Raw genomic sequence first — 16,261 nt, forward strand, 5'->3', positions numbered from 1 at the left:
TAATAAATATTTAACTATTAAAGTGTAAGACTTACAATATTAAACCTTATAATTATTAACACTTAAATTTTTTTTAATTTATTTTTTAAATTAAAAAAAAAAAAAAAAAAAAACCTAGGCGCCCCCTAGGCGCCCAGAGGGCGCCTAGCGATTTTTGCAACCTTGATAATAATACAACCCATCAAGAAAGTTTAGTGAGACCTGGCTAGACAACCATCAGAGTTAGCAAAAGATATATTTACACAAAACACTAACTGAACCCCCCCTACTCTAGACTCTACCTAGTCCAGTGAGTGGTACACTGGGCCCGTATAGGTGCCCCAAACCACGTGTCAATCACCCTCAAACCACATGATATGGTATAGAAACCGACAAGTGCTCATATACATCATCCATTCGTCATGGTAATCCGGGGGACTCGGATCCCATGGGTACCGATAATGAACCACGAACTCTAGAGGACGGCTATCAGGAACGATCTCTATGGGATAGAACCCATGACTGGCCTGTAGGGCATCGAAGGGACACAGAGGCTCGACGGGAGCAGGGGTCCACACAGGTACCTCTGGCGAGACTGGAGCAGGAGTGGGGTCTGGAGTACAAATCAGCGTCGGCGGGTCAGGNTAGACTTCGCTCTGCAGTATGAATCAATCATACAAAATCTCACCATTCACTCAGCGAATAGACTTCGCTCTGCAGTATAGATTAATCATACAGACCCCTCACCATTCACTCAACGAAGAAACTTCGCTCTACAGTATAGATTAATCATACAGACTCCCTCACCATTCATTATTATCACACGACTCCATAACCATCATACTTACTCAAATATTTTTCCCCAAAAATACATACTTTGGTTAGTGTTAATCCTATTACGGAAATCCAAGTACCGGAGTCACAATAATTTTCAAACACAATTATTTTCCAAGTTAATAAGTATAATGCACAAAAATAATATTTGAGCCTTTTAAAAATTCACCCGGATGCCCGTAGGCTTTCAAAACATCGCAACACTCAGGGTTAAAAACATCGGGGAAAAACCGGGTAAAAAACAAGTCGAAAACGAGTCCGCGTCGCGCGGACTCGCGGCTGGCCGCACCAGCGGACGCACGGCGGACGCAGGCGTCCGAGCCGCGTCCGCTGGTTCGGCGTTTTTCGCCGAAACTGGACGCCGCTGCGCGTCCGTGCCCGTGTCCACCCAAATCTGCCAGAAAAGTTCGGCTTGGCGCAGTCCGAAAGATTGCGCCGGTAAAAATAGTTCCCGAACTCTTTTTCACTTGAAATTTTTATGGTAGAACCCCAACTTATATTACTTGATGTCCATAAAAAGTTTTGGTCATTTTGATCCACGAATAAACACAGAAAATTCCCTTTTTGCCCTTGGCAGTGTGCTGTCCAGAATATTTTTCTCTCTAGACCAGTTTTGGAAAAAAATTCGAAAACCGTACTTATACTACTCCGATCCTTACGAAATTTTATATGCGGAAAAATTCTAACACCAAAATTATCCTAAAAATACTCCCGTCGCAAATCACCAAATTTGGGAATTTTTCGGTATTCCGCGAAATATCGGTACAGAGTTCGTAACAATTTATCCCTTACAGTCCATTTAAAAATTTTCTTGGACTAACTAGAAGTTCAGGCTTAATCGTATGATACTTAATAATCCAAATTCTAGGAAAATTCAAACTGAATCTATATCCTTAAAATTTTCTCGGTTCATGACCGGTACGTAGTTCGCAGCTTATCGATAACTAATCCTAAAAAAATTATTTCGAGCACCGAGAAGCCTTCTCTTAAATGTCATAGCTTAAAAAAAATTTATATCGATATTCTCGAATCTTAACTTTGTCGGAAAAACCGAGGGGTTACAGCCTCCCCCCCTTAAAATAGTTTCGTCCTCGAAACTACTTTTTTCGTCATTCATTGATTTCTACTTACCCTTCTCCTACCTAAAACGAATTTCTAGCATGCCTAATATAAACACATAATTTAGTCAGGCATATAAAAGTTAGATCGATTCCACTAACCTGAATTAAATAATCCCGGATAACGTCTCATCATATCGCTCTCCAATTCCCATGTAGCTTCATCGGGACTGTGGTTCGACCATTGTACTTTGATCATTTTGACTGATTTTCTTCTCGTGTCTCGCGTCTTCGAGTCCAAGATTCGAATTGGTCTCTCCTCGTAGGTCAACGAATCGTCCATTTCCAGCTCCTCCGGTTCTAATATATGGGATCCGTCAGGTACATACCGCTTGAGTTGAGAAATATGGAACACGTTATGTACTTTATCAAGCTCAATCGGTAGGGCCAGTCGATAAGCTAGATTTCCGACCCTCTCTAGAATTTCGTAAGGTCCTATATAACGAGGACTTAACTTTCATTTTTTCCCAAACCTTTTCACTCCCTTAGTGGGTGAAACTTTCAGTAACACATTCTCTCCAGCCTGATATTCCGTGAATTGTCGCTTCAAGTCGGCGTACGACTTTTGTCGATCCTGCGCGACTTTCATCCTTCCTTGAATTAATTTGATTGCCTCAATGGTCTCTTGGAGGTACTGAGGTCCAAGTGTAACGACATTGCTCTTGTCGCCCCAACACAGCGGACTTCGACACTTTTGCCCATACAATGCCTCATAAGGTGCCATTTTTATACTCGCATGGTAGCTATTGTTATAGGAAAATTCTATCAAATCCAACTGTTCATCCCATGAACCCTGGAAGTCGAGTACGCAACCTCTGAGCATGTCTTCCAACGTTTGTATTGTTCGCTCCGTTTGACCATCAGTGGCTGGGTGAAAAGCCGTACTCAATTTGAGTTGAGTGCCCATTGCCACCTGTAACGCTCCCAAAAAACGCGATAGAAACCGTGAGTCTCTATCTGAAACGATATCTCGCGCCACCCCGTGGTGTTTAACCACGTGCTTCACATAGGCTCTTGCCAACTTCTCCATTGACCAAGTTTTGTTCATCTCCTTTGTCTTAAATTTAGATCTCTCTGAGTGAAGATGTACTTTAGACTTTTGTGATCTGTATAAACTTTGCATGAAATTCCATAGAGATAGTGTCGCCAAATCTTGAGAGCAAATACCACTGCTGCCAGTTCCAAGTCATGCGTCGGGTAGTTAGCTTCATGAGTTTTCAATTGTCGAGAAGCATATGCTATTACCCTTCCGTTTTGCATGAGGACACATCCTAGTCCCTTGTGAGACGCGTCGGTGTACAACTCATAACCTTTTGTTCCGACAGGTAGAGTTAATACCGGAGCGGTGGTTAACCTCTTCTTGAGCTCTTGGAATGCCTGCTCACATTCTTCATTCCAACTATACTTGGTTGTCTTTTTGAGTAAATTCGTCAGTGGTCTTGCTATCTTTGAGAAGTCTTGAACAAATCTCCGATAGTAACCCGCCAAACCTAAGAAACTGCGGATCTCTGTAACTGACTTGGGCGCTTCCCATTCGATTACCGCTCGTATCTTGGCTGGATCCACCCTTATTCCTTCCTCGGTGATAACATGACCCAGAAATGCGACTTCTCTTTTCCAAAATTCGCACTTTGAAAGTTTTGCGAAAAGTTTCTTTTCCCTCAGTGTTCGTAACACTATTCTGAGGTGTTCCTCGTGTTCCTCCGTGGTCTTAGAGTAGACTAAGATGTCATCTATAAAAGCGACGACGAATTTATCCAAGTACGGAAGGAAGATTCGATTCATCAAGTCCATAAAAGTTCCTGGAGCGTTAGTCACTCCGAATGGCATGACTGTGAACTCGTAGTGCCCGTACCTCGTTCGAAACGCCGTTTTAGGTACATCTTCTTTCGCTACTCGCACCTGGTGATATCCTGACCGTAGGTCAATCTTTGAGAACACACCCGCTCCTTTCAACTGATCAAATAGATCGTCGATCCTGGGCAACGGGTATTTGTTCTTTACTGTGACTCGGTTGAGTTCTCTGTAGTCGATGCACAGTCGCAGGCTCCCATCTTTCTTTTTCACGAACAACACTGGTGCGCCCCAAGGTGATACGCTTGGCCTAATAAATCCCTTCTCCAACAACTCTTCCAATTGTGCCTTTAATTCCTCCATCTCTTTGGGTGCCATGCGATAAGGCGCCCTTGAGATAGGTGAGGTTCCTGGTACAAGATCGATGGTGAATTCCACTTCCCTTTCTGGTGGCATCTCGGTGAGATCGTCGGGGAATACGTCAGGGAATTCGCGTACTATTGGAATTCGATCCACCTCGAGTTCCTCTACTCCGACGTCTTGCACCAAACAAAGATATGCTTCGCACCCCTGGCGAACGCACTTCCTTAACTTTTGCATCGTCATCAACCGTGGCTCGGGTTGCTTGTCAACTCCTCGGTAGGATATTCTCCTTCCCTTCGGTCCTTGCAGTACAACTTTTCGCTCATTACACACGATCTGAGCTTTGTACTTATCCAGCCAATCCATTCCGAGTATGACATCGATGCCTTCGAGTTCGAAACGAATGAGACTTCCGGGACAATTAAATCCCGCTATTTCTATGGCAAAGTCGTCATAACCATCCTTACAGGATACCACTACTCCTGAAGCCGTTGCGACGCACGCGTAAATTGAGATAGGAGCGAAATTGATTTTTCAGATTGAGTGAGATGGGGAATGGTCGTGGTAGAGGTGGGTAAATTATGTTATGGACCACAGTCCACTTTGCAAGGTGGACTCAAGTCCATGTTCATAATTTTAGAACTCTATGTTTATCAGTGTATTTTTTTAAAATGTTAATAAATAAATTAGCTTATCTAATATATTTTTTTATTATTCCAAGCTATACAATTTTAGAACCATATTATTTGCAAACATAATTATTTTACTCTAAGATGTCTAACTATAACACGTGAAAAAAATTAACCAAATTAATTACACAAATAAAACCCTAAGGATAAATAAAGTATAACCTAACAGCACGTTTGGTTCACGGAATGAATTTTGAGGTAATAGGAATGCTATTCCATAAGGAATGGAATAGGCAAGGAATAGAATAGGAATTGTATTCTATTGTTTGGTTCGCGGAAGGAATGGACTTTAGGAAATATGTTTTAAAAGACGAAAATACCCTTATAAAATATGTAATAATAATAATAATAATAATAATAATAATAATAAGGACATTCATGTTATTATTAATGATATTATTATTATCATGTAATAATAAAATAAAAATTATAACAATATTAATAACAATAATAAGAAAAAAAGAATAATAATAATAATAATAATAATAATAATAATAATAATAATAATAATAATAATAATAATAATAATAATAATAATAATAATACAACCCTAAACCCTAAACCGTTTTCGACCAAACTTTTCCCCGATGATTTTGCTCCCGAATATTATGATGTTTGGAAGGCTTACGGGCAACCGAGTCAATTTTTCGAAAGCTCAAATATCATTTTGTAAATTATGTTCATTAATTTGGGGAAAATTTGTATTTTAAGAAACAAGTGTGACCCTTGTCACTTGGAATTTCTTGGTGAAAAGTCATTAACAAATATGTGTATTTTGGAAATATATTTGGATAAGAATGATCGTTTGAGTCATCACGTGAATATACTAATTAAACCCAAGGACAGAAAGAATGTTTTGAAAACCTTAGTTTCTGGATAATGTTGTTGAGATGTTAACTTTACGGGAGGCCTGCGGGAGCCGTGGCCCGAAAGTTATTGAAATGTTTGACTTCTTGGGAGGCTTGCGAGCCGGGGCCCGGAAGTTAATGAGATGTTTGACTTTACGGGAGGCATGCGGGAGCCGTGGCCCGAAAGTTATTGAAATGTTTGACTTCTTGGGAGGCTTGCGAGCCGGGGCCCGGAAGTTAATGAGATGTTTGACTTTACGGGAGGCCTGCGGGAGCCGTGGCCCGAAAGTTATTGAAATGTTTGACTTCATGGGAGGCTTGCGAGTCGGGGCCCGGAAGTTATTGAGACGTTTGACTTTCCGGAAGGCTTATCAGCCGGGGTCCCTAAGTTATTGAGATGTTAACCTGCGGGAGGCATGAGTGCCGCGGCCCGAGGTGCTTGAAAATATTCCAAGTATGCCTTACACTTATCCAGGGGGAAACTAAGTAAAATTTTACTAACTATGAAAATCTAGTTACTCCGTAACTAGATTGAAGAATAAAATGTCACGAGTTTTGAACAGTAAAGTGTGTGTGTTGTTGAACTCACTATTTTGAGTTAAATGATGAAATTCTCGGGAATGAAAGTGTATATGCTGATATCACTCATATACTATGCTATACTTTCTTTTGTTGATAATCTGATTGCAGGTAGATTGCAACTGATGGGTAAAGTTTATAGTTTCTGAGTATTATGTTGTTTTTGAAACCTTTGTTTACTTTCGAGTGACAATGGATTTCCTTACTTAGCCGTCGTGCTAACTACACTTCATTGTGTCCTTTGTCAGATGAAATCTAGTGTGGGCTCATGCAGCCCCGCGGACTCCGATCCGTCGCAGTTTGAGTTTCCGGTCTTAGATTACGATGATTACATGCAGTTTTTGTCTGATGATGACCCGTACGCCCCCGGCTACGCTCCAGATCCTCCAGCGCTGACTTGTACTCCCGACCTTGTGCCCACTTCTGTCTCACCGGTGGTACCGGTTTGGTACCAGTCCCTGTTGAACCGTTGTGTCCTCTAGACATCATCCAAGCTAGCTATGGGTTCTACCCCATAGAGGTTTTACCCGATAGTGATCCTCTCGAGTTTGTTGTTCGCTATCCTTACCCGTGGGACCCGAGTCCCCCGGAGTATCATGACGAGTGGATGATGTATATCAATACCTGCAACTTTCTGGACCACATCACCTGGTTCGAGGGTGAGTGGCATCTCGTTTGGGGCACCTACACTGGCCCGGTGTACCACTCGGTAGACTAGGTAGTGTCTAGGGTGGGGAGTCAAGTCTGATCTCTTTTTGTGTATATATATCTTTTGTAGCCATGCTAGTGCTAAGATGGCTAGTGAGGTCGGGGCTAATTCAAACTCTCTTGGTGGGATGTAACTAAACTTTGGTACTTGTTAGTAGCTAGCTTAGCTACTCTTTTGTTGATGCCATGAATATATATATCAAGTTATGATGGTCATGATGATATAGTACAGTTTCCCTGTCTTTAGCCTGTGCATCTAGAATGAATCCTATCTGTATGTGAGTGGGTTTAGTCTAGGTGTGGGGGTAACTACTCCGGTTGTTCGGTACAGCTGAGTCGGGGTGTTACATAGATTGGTAATTAGTTATTAGTAATTATGGTAATTCCTTATTAGTAATTATGGTAATTATTATGATAGTATATTTGTATTTTATAGATTAATACATATACGTGCATTAATGTAATACCACTGAAAATTGTTTATGGTAATTAATTATTATGATAGTATATTTATATTTTATAGATTAATTAATACATATAAATGCATTAATGTAATACCACTTAAAATTGTTTATGATAATTAATTATTATGATAATATATTTGTATTTCATATAGATTAATACATATACATGCATTAATGTAATACCACTGACAAATGTTTATGGTATAGATTTATTTATTATGGTAGAATAATAATCTATATCTATATCTATATAATAATATATAAAAATATATTAGTTATAATTGTATGGAATTCTATTAATTATAATTGAATTCCATATATATTATATTCCAATACCTATTTGTTTACAATTCCATTTATTTATTACCAAATTAGCAATTATTACCAAAAGATATGTTATTATTGTTAGGAACATACTGTAATAGGTTTTGATGATACCAAATGTAAATCCTAAAAGTCTCGATATATAGGCCAAAACTTGTAAGTTCGACAAGTAAACTAAGAGCGAAAATATACCGGGTAACTTGAGCTCAACTCGGCTAATATTTAAGCTTAAGGTAAACCTGTTTGAACAAGCTAGAAGTTCTTCGTGTTGTAAGTCTTAGATAGATCAGATAGAAGGCACGGGACATCACTGGAGGAATAAGGGTCTGTGAGACATCAACTAAGTCTCGAGACATAAGCAGAGTTCGAGAGATAAAGTCTCTCGAGACATCAATCCAGTTCGAGACATGGATTCGAGACATCAGTCAGTCGAGACATCAAACCGGTCTCTAAGTAAACTGACACTTCTCCAATTGGCAGTTAAGGAAGGAAGGATAAAATAATCTGAGTTTGGAGAAGAAGAATATCATGGAGATTAATCAATAAAAGGTGCCAGACAAAAAGGAACAAAGAAGCCGAAGATGGATGACACGTCAGACTTCCACAACAAACGGTAACTAGTGCACCAATCCACGGCTGGTCTAATTCCCCAAAACAAGGCAAGTTGGGAATATAATAATTTATCCTTTATCAGGATAAGTAAGTGGAGCATGGGCTCAAGTATGTGAAATATGGAATATTCACTACAAGACAAAAGGCTCAAGTTACAAGACCACCACTCCATGAAACATGCGGAAAATATACAAGTCCCATAATCGGCATGGGAGACAGATTTCAAACGGAATAATTTTCCCTCCAACGGAATTATTCCTCAACTCTTATATAAAAAGGACGTGAAGACACAAGATGAAGGAGTTCGAGAATTCTGTGAATCCAAAAGAGGTGTCTAAACAAAACGTTCAAAAGTGCAAGTGCTCAATTTGGAATATCACTCTTGATATTCAAAACAGCGAGAAAACACAGTTTAGTGTTTTGAGAGAGTTACAAAGCGTAATCATACACATCCAGAAGGTGACCGAAGCTGCTCTACATCGAAGTTGATTCAACGATAGCTTTTGGTCAGATTGGAGTTTGTTACATTTAACTGTGACAACCAAAGGTCCTTGCTTTGGATTAAGCAAGAAGAGGAGGAGTAACCTGGCAGCTGTCTAGTGAAGATCCTGAGGCTTGAGGCGGGCTTGGTGATCAAAGCTCAAGTGCTCGAGAGGTGGAGTAACTGGAAGTGGGGAGAAAAACCTGAGGAGAGGCGGAGTAACCTGGGAGCTGTCTTGTGAAGATCCTGAGGCTTGAGGCGGGCTTGGTGATCAAAGCTCAAGTGCTCGAGAGGTGGAGTAACAAGAAGCGGGGCGAAAAACCTGAGGCTTGAGGCGGGCTTCGTGATCAAAGCTCAAGCGCTCGATATTGTACTAAAAAAGGAAGTTTTAGTGCAATCCTTCTAGGGAGTTTCTAGAAGAAGAGTGGACGTAGGCGGGTTGGCCGAACCACTTAAAAATCTCTCTCGCATTTACTTTCTGCTTTTATCTCTCGCTAACTATCTCTCGAACTGCACTGCATATAATCACACCTCTCGAACTAACACAAACTCGTGCAAATTAAAAAGGGGATAACTTTTCCGCTGCGCATAAAACTTTGTCTTCATCTTGTGAGGTGCTGAATTTAAACATCCTAAGTTCAACACACACGAGAGGTCGAAAAGATTTGCAAAGATTTGGTTACATTCATTGCAGGTTCTTATATTTTGCAATCACAAACACTAGGGTTAATTGTTAGTAGCTTCAATTGTCGAAAGGTAAGCTAATTTGTCAAATAACTACAACTTTTATTCTAAGTATTAACTATTCTTTTTAAATTTATTTTTTAACTATTCTTTTATATTTGAAATATTATATTTCTAGCTCTCTTGATTCTTTAATTATAAATGCAGATATTTGGAGCCTAATAAGCAATGTGATGCAAATGATAATGGATTTGTCAAGAGATGAATGTGAAAGTAGAGAAGCAATTAATAAAATATTTTCCTGTTGAAATCATAGGCATTTTATGTTTTTGGTTTTACATTACTTTAAATTTGTGTAATTTTTTTAAATCTTAACATTTCATGGTTTTACATTACTTTGAATATGTAGTTGTTTTATTCGTTTATTCATACCATGTTCAGAGGTGAAATTATAGTTCAAAAAAAAAGAATATTAAAAAAATAATTAATTGGAAATTAAACGACACGGAATTTAGTCCATTTGAAAAAGTAAATTAATATTAATATTTGATTGAAAATTGAACAAAAAAAGAATTGAATTTATTTTGGCAATTATATTTTTTATAATTATATTACTTATTAATTATATGGAAATGAATATAAAAATATTTTTATGAATGAAAAAGGAAATAAATCTTACACACGGAAATTTGTTATTAATATTATGTTACTAATGTTACTAAATGGCACAGGAATCAGGCCAAATGAAAAAGGAGATTAATAATAAAAATTCACTATAAATATAACATAGCTTTCCCTATTCAAAAATTAGTAACCACCAAATGAAATATTAGCAAAAAATTATGAAGGAAAAAGAAATGGAAATGAATATATGAAGGAAAAAGAAAATGAATATATTCATATTTCACTGGAAATATAATCGAAAATTATATTAGAATTATAATTATATTAATTATTTAGAATGAGAACAAAATGAATTTATTAATATTTCACTGAAAATATATTCAACAATTATATTTCTATAATTATATTACTTTTTTATCATATGGAAATTAATAATAAAATTTTATGAATGAAAAGAAAATAAATATTACACGGGAATCTGTTATTAATATTTTCTTACTAATTGGCAAGGAATAAGGCCAATTAATTGGCAATTATTATCATGAAAAAGGAATGGATGGAAAGCAATATTAATTCTTTTGATGCAGGAAAAAATAAATGAATATACTAAAAAGAAAATGGAATATTATGAAAACTGAAATGAATATATTAATATTTCGAAATATAACACAACTTTTCACTACGAAAAAAATAGTAACCACAAAATGAATGGCTAGGAAAAAATTATAAAGGAAAAAGGAAAGTAAAATAATATTAATTCTTTTTATGAAGGAAAAAGGAAATAAATATAATCAAAAGGAAATAAAATAATAGGAAAAACGAAATGAACATATTAATATTTCACTGGAAATATAACACAGTTTTCTCTATAAACAAATTAGTAACCACCAAATGAAATATTAGGAAAAAATTATGAAAGAAAAAAATGGGAATGAATAATAATTTTTTTATGAAGGAAAATGGAAATTAATATATTTAAAAGGAAATGAAATATTAGGAAAAACGAAAGAAATATATTAATATTTCACTGGAAATATGACACAACTTTCCATATGAAAAAATTAGTAACCAACAAATGAAATATTAGGAAAAAATTATGAAGGAAAAGGAATGGAGATCAATATTAATTCTTTTTACGAAGGAAAAATGAAATGAATATATTTAAAAGAAAATGAAATATTAGGAAAAACGAAATGAACATATTAATATTTAACTGGAAATATAGCATAGCTTTCCCTACAAAAAATTAGTAACCAACAAATGAAATATTAGGAAACAATTATGAAGGAAAAATGAATGACAATAAATAATTCTAATTATAAAGGAAAAAGGAAATGAATTTATTCAAAAGGAAATTAAAATATTAGAAAAAATAAAATGAATATATTAATATTTCATTGGAAATATAGTCGGCAATTATATTATTATAATTATATAAATTAAATATTAATTAATTAATTAATTATATTAATTATTAATTATATTAATTATTAATTATATTAATAAATAGTATTCCATAATAATTAACATTTATTAACTAGAAGGTTGAGCAATCCCCTCACCAACTTTAGATGTTGTTGATCAAATTAATTTGTACACGTATGACATGAACACTGCAGAAGGTCGAACATATTTAATATATAATAATAATAATTTTTGTATATACGAATTGATATTTCTATTAACGAAAAATAATTAATTTAGTGTAATTGACTAATAATAATTGCCTAATAATTATTATCGTAATTAAGCTAAATATTGGTCGTTGAATTTATTTTTATACTCCGTAATAATTAAAGTTAAATTATTTTTCATGTTTCCATATTTATTTTTGTAATAATATAATTACTTAAGTTATATTAAATATAGATCTTTTTAAGATAATGGTAAACAAACAAATCATATATTATTCAAGTAATTGAGTGATACTTTTGTACTAATCTTATAATCAAATAAATGTACATGTTCAATATTATATTTAAAAAAATAATTTTATCTTTAATTTTATTATCTAAATAAATAATACAAAAATTTATCCGTGAATCGCACGGGTAATTGGACAATTATTTGCTCTAATTCAAGCAAAGAAAACATCAAAAAACATAATCAATCTAACTAATTTCGTCAATTGTGCTATATAATATTCGATGTTATAATTTATATAATTGTATATAGATCCAAATATTCTTGAAATATTATAACAAATTAATTCCGTGCAACGCACGGGCGAAAATACTAGTTACAATCATAAATAATTAGTTTAATCAAATAATTAACAAATCATGAATATATTTGTTAAGTATACACAATTATTACTAATCACTAGTATTTTCGCCCGTGCGTTGCACGGATTGGATTTTTTTTTATAGTATTTTAAGAATATTTGGATCGATATACAATTATATAAATTATAACATTGAATATTATATAGCGCAATTGATGAAATTGGTTGGATCGATTATGTTTTTTTTTAATGCTTTTCTTGCTTGAATTAGAGCACATAATTGTCCAATTACCCAATGCGATGCACGGATAAATTTTTATTATATATTTAGATAATAAAAATAAAGATGAAATTATAAATTAGTTCTAATATTGAACGTATATATTTATTTGATTATAAGATTAGTGCAAAAGTATTACTCAATTAATTGAATAATATATGACTTGTTTGTCAACAATTATCTTAAAAAGATCGATATGTAATATGACTTTTGATAAACGCCAAAAACAGTTAAGTTTCGGGTCATGTTTAGATAATATTTTAGAGCAAATTGTCATTTTGGTCTACTAAGTATAGGGGTCCTATTAATTTTGGTCCACGACTTTCAAAAGTGTTAATTGCATACCACAATTTTAAAATTTGTATCAATTTTGATCACTCCGACAAAATTGTCGGCCAAATGTCGCCGGATTCTCTTAATCTTTCCGATCAGGCTTAATTGTAGGGGCAAAAATGTACTTTCCATCCACACAAAATAACCCAACCCAAACCCCCTATCCCAGACCCGGTTCAGCTCACTCCTCCCTCTTTAAACAAATTCATTGTTCCCAAGAAAAGGAAATCCATGACCAGACGGCAGGAAGAAAGAAGAAAGTGAAAACCAAAAAACAATATGCATTTGATTTGATAAATTTATATTGTAATAAGGTTGAAGTAGAATTTTGGCAATACAATTGTTAATTCACAGAATTGAAAAGGGAGAAAATTACAGAGGAAACTCAAGTAATGAAACAATAGAAGATGAGCGTAACGGCGGCGATGAAGCTAAAGATTTAGTAGACACGGCGGCAGAGGGTGATCCCATCTCCGACGGGAAGTTGACAAATCTCAATTCTTGGGTCAGCAGCCAATTCTTTGTTCAACTCCAACACGAAATCTCTGTAATAGCGTACGTACTTCCTCAACGGTGCATCCGCCGGCGCCACCACCGATCCATCCCACAACGTGTTGTCGTACCCAATCAGTCCACCAACCTTAACCAAATCGATAAGCCTCTTGTGATAGTTCAAGTAGTTGTCCGTGTCGGCATCCACGAAGATAAAATCATACGAGGGATTAAAGAGGGAGGAGTGAGCTGAACCGGGTCTGGGATAGGGGATTTGGGTTGGGTTATTTTGTGTGGATGGAAAGTACATTTTTGCCCCTATAATTAAGCCTGATCGGAGATATTAAGAGAATCCGGCGACATTTGGCCGGCAATTTCGCCGGAGTGATCAAAATTGATAAAAATTTCAAAGTCGTGGTATACAATTAACACTTTTGAAAGTCGTGGACCAAAATTAATATGATCCCTATACTCAGTAGACCAAAATGGCAATTTGCTCTAATATTTTACTATTTCAAGCACCCATTTGTGATCATTTTTCATGGATAAACCTCTAATTATCACCTATTTGACAGATCCAATTCAAAGAATGCATTTTGAGTCATTTCCGCAGGATATAGCAAAGTCTTGGACCAAAATGAAGCAACAAACGAAGAATTAATCAAGCAGGAGGCTGCCACGCACCATCACACGCGTGTGAGCAGGCGTGAAATTAATCCAGAAAGCTCCCACGCAAGGTCACACGCGTGTGACAGGCGTGGACGCGCGTGACAGGCGTGGACGCGCACATTAGGGCAACATCGGAATTTTGACTCTTTGGACAGCTATTTAAACCCTTCTTTCTCATTTTTAGAGAGAGGACTCTTCCAACTTTCATATCTGATTTCTCTTTCTATTCCTTCCCCTTTGGGGAGGAAAAACCCACCTCATTCCCTTAGATTAGTGTAGATCTTTTAAAATTGAAGATGGATTGAAGATGTAGAACTCTCCATTCCTTGGGTAAAATACTCTTTCCATTAGATTGCTTGTTTAAATTTATAGTTTAAAGTAATTTTGCTTTGTTGTTTTGAATAATTTCCATGATTGAGTAGAGTAATTTGGCCGTGTGTGCCTTTGTTAAACTATTGATTGCTGATTAGAAATTGCTTTATGATTTTGAGATCTGAAGGAGTAGGATTGACATTTGTATGGATGATGTTGTTCAAGCTTTACTTCTATTTCGGTCGGAATAGTTAGTAAACCGGGTGGAAGTGAGAGAGTGCGCGATAGCGGCCTTTCACGAGCCCAACTCACCCATATCTCCGCTCTTAGTCCGAAAGGACAAGATCCGAGAGGAGAGGTAGACTAGGTGTTCGATAAAATGCCTCAACCGAATGAGGATTGAGAGTCTGAGTGTGACGCCACTCGGTACTAAGGCCTTAACTCCCTTACTCGATCGCGAAACTCGTTCCCCAAATTCCTTAGGAAGATCAATCAATTTGTTTGACATTGGTGCACACCCCTTTCATTTCTTTTGCATAATTTAGTGTAATCCCATTTCTACAACCCCAAACTTACTCATTAAACCAATCTCTTGTAATACTTGTAACTCTTACCTTTTAACACCGTTAAGGTCAACATTAATTTGATTCCCATTCGCCATCCTTGAGAGACACGACACTCGGGGAGTCTTGACTCTTCGTTTTAACACCTACATCCACACCTCACCCTAAAATACTACACATCAACTTATGTAATTATATTGTTACTAAAATAAATATGCGAAAATGAGAAATAATTTAATTATATTTATTATAAAAATAAATTCAACGATCAATGTTTAGCTTAATTGCCATAATGTCAAGACCTTGTGGTCTAATGGCACCTGATTGCACTCCCATATGGAAATGGACGGGTGTGGGTTTGAGTCTCAGTGGAGGCAATGTTGACTTTTTGTGATTCAGTAGGTTGAGAAAGTAATTATGAACAGATATTACACTAATATATGTGCAATTATACTTTTATACCTTAAGTATATTCATTTTCACCATATCGCATTTAGTTTTTTCTTCCTCCATATGTGAATGAACTCATTTTAATTATTATAAAAAATCTAACAACCCATTTTTAGTTAATTTTTTTAAAGTTTAAACAATTTAAAGTTTTCAAAAGAAAAGTGTAATTAATTTTTTTAATTTTTACAATAATTTTCAGTCAATTAGTAATATCATTCCCCTTTTTTCAATTTGCCTAATTTATGTTTCTTTTTCTATTATGATCTTTTTATATTTTCAATCAATTAGTAAAATCAATTTTATTTTCCATTTTGTCTTTACTATTACTATTGTTTGGGCGGTGATTTCACAAAGAATGATTTTATTTTTATTGATTGTAGTATAGATATAGAAGTATAGATAATTAGTTGAATTATTATTATTGGTGTAAATAATAATTAATAAATTATTTTTTTCTTATAAAAGTACGCAGATTTTGTTTTCATTATTCTCACAATTATAATGGTTTAATATTATGAGAAGTTGGTAAATAAAATTTTGTTACCAATAAAACGTTATTAATCTTTTAACAATTAATTAATAATATTATTTTGTGCGAGAAATTTGAAGGGGAGGATTTTACTTTTATTAATAATCTTGATACGTGAATATAGAAACAATATTACCAATTAATGGATATTAGTTAATTTTTATTTTACATTTTCTTACCAAATAAGCTTTATTAATTAATTGACTACAAAAATTTGAGCGGAAAAATGAAATAGGAGGATATTACTTTTATATATAGTATAGATGTTTTCGAATGATCCCGTACCAACATATGTTTGGTATATCACA

Source organism: Ipomoea triloba, chromosome 13 (assembly GCF_003576645.1).
Source record: "Ipomoea triloba cultivar NCNSP0323 chromosome 13, ASM357664v1".
Lineage (NCBI taxonomy): Eukaryota > Viridiplantae > Streptophyta > Magnoliopsida > Solanales > Convolvulaceae > Ipomoea > Ipomoea triloba.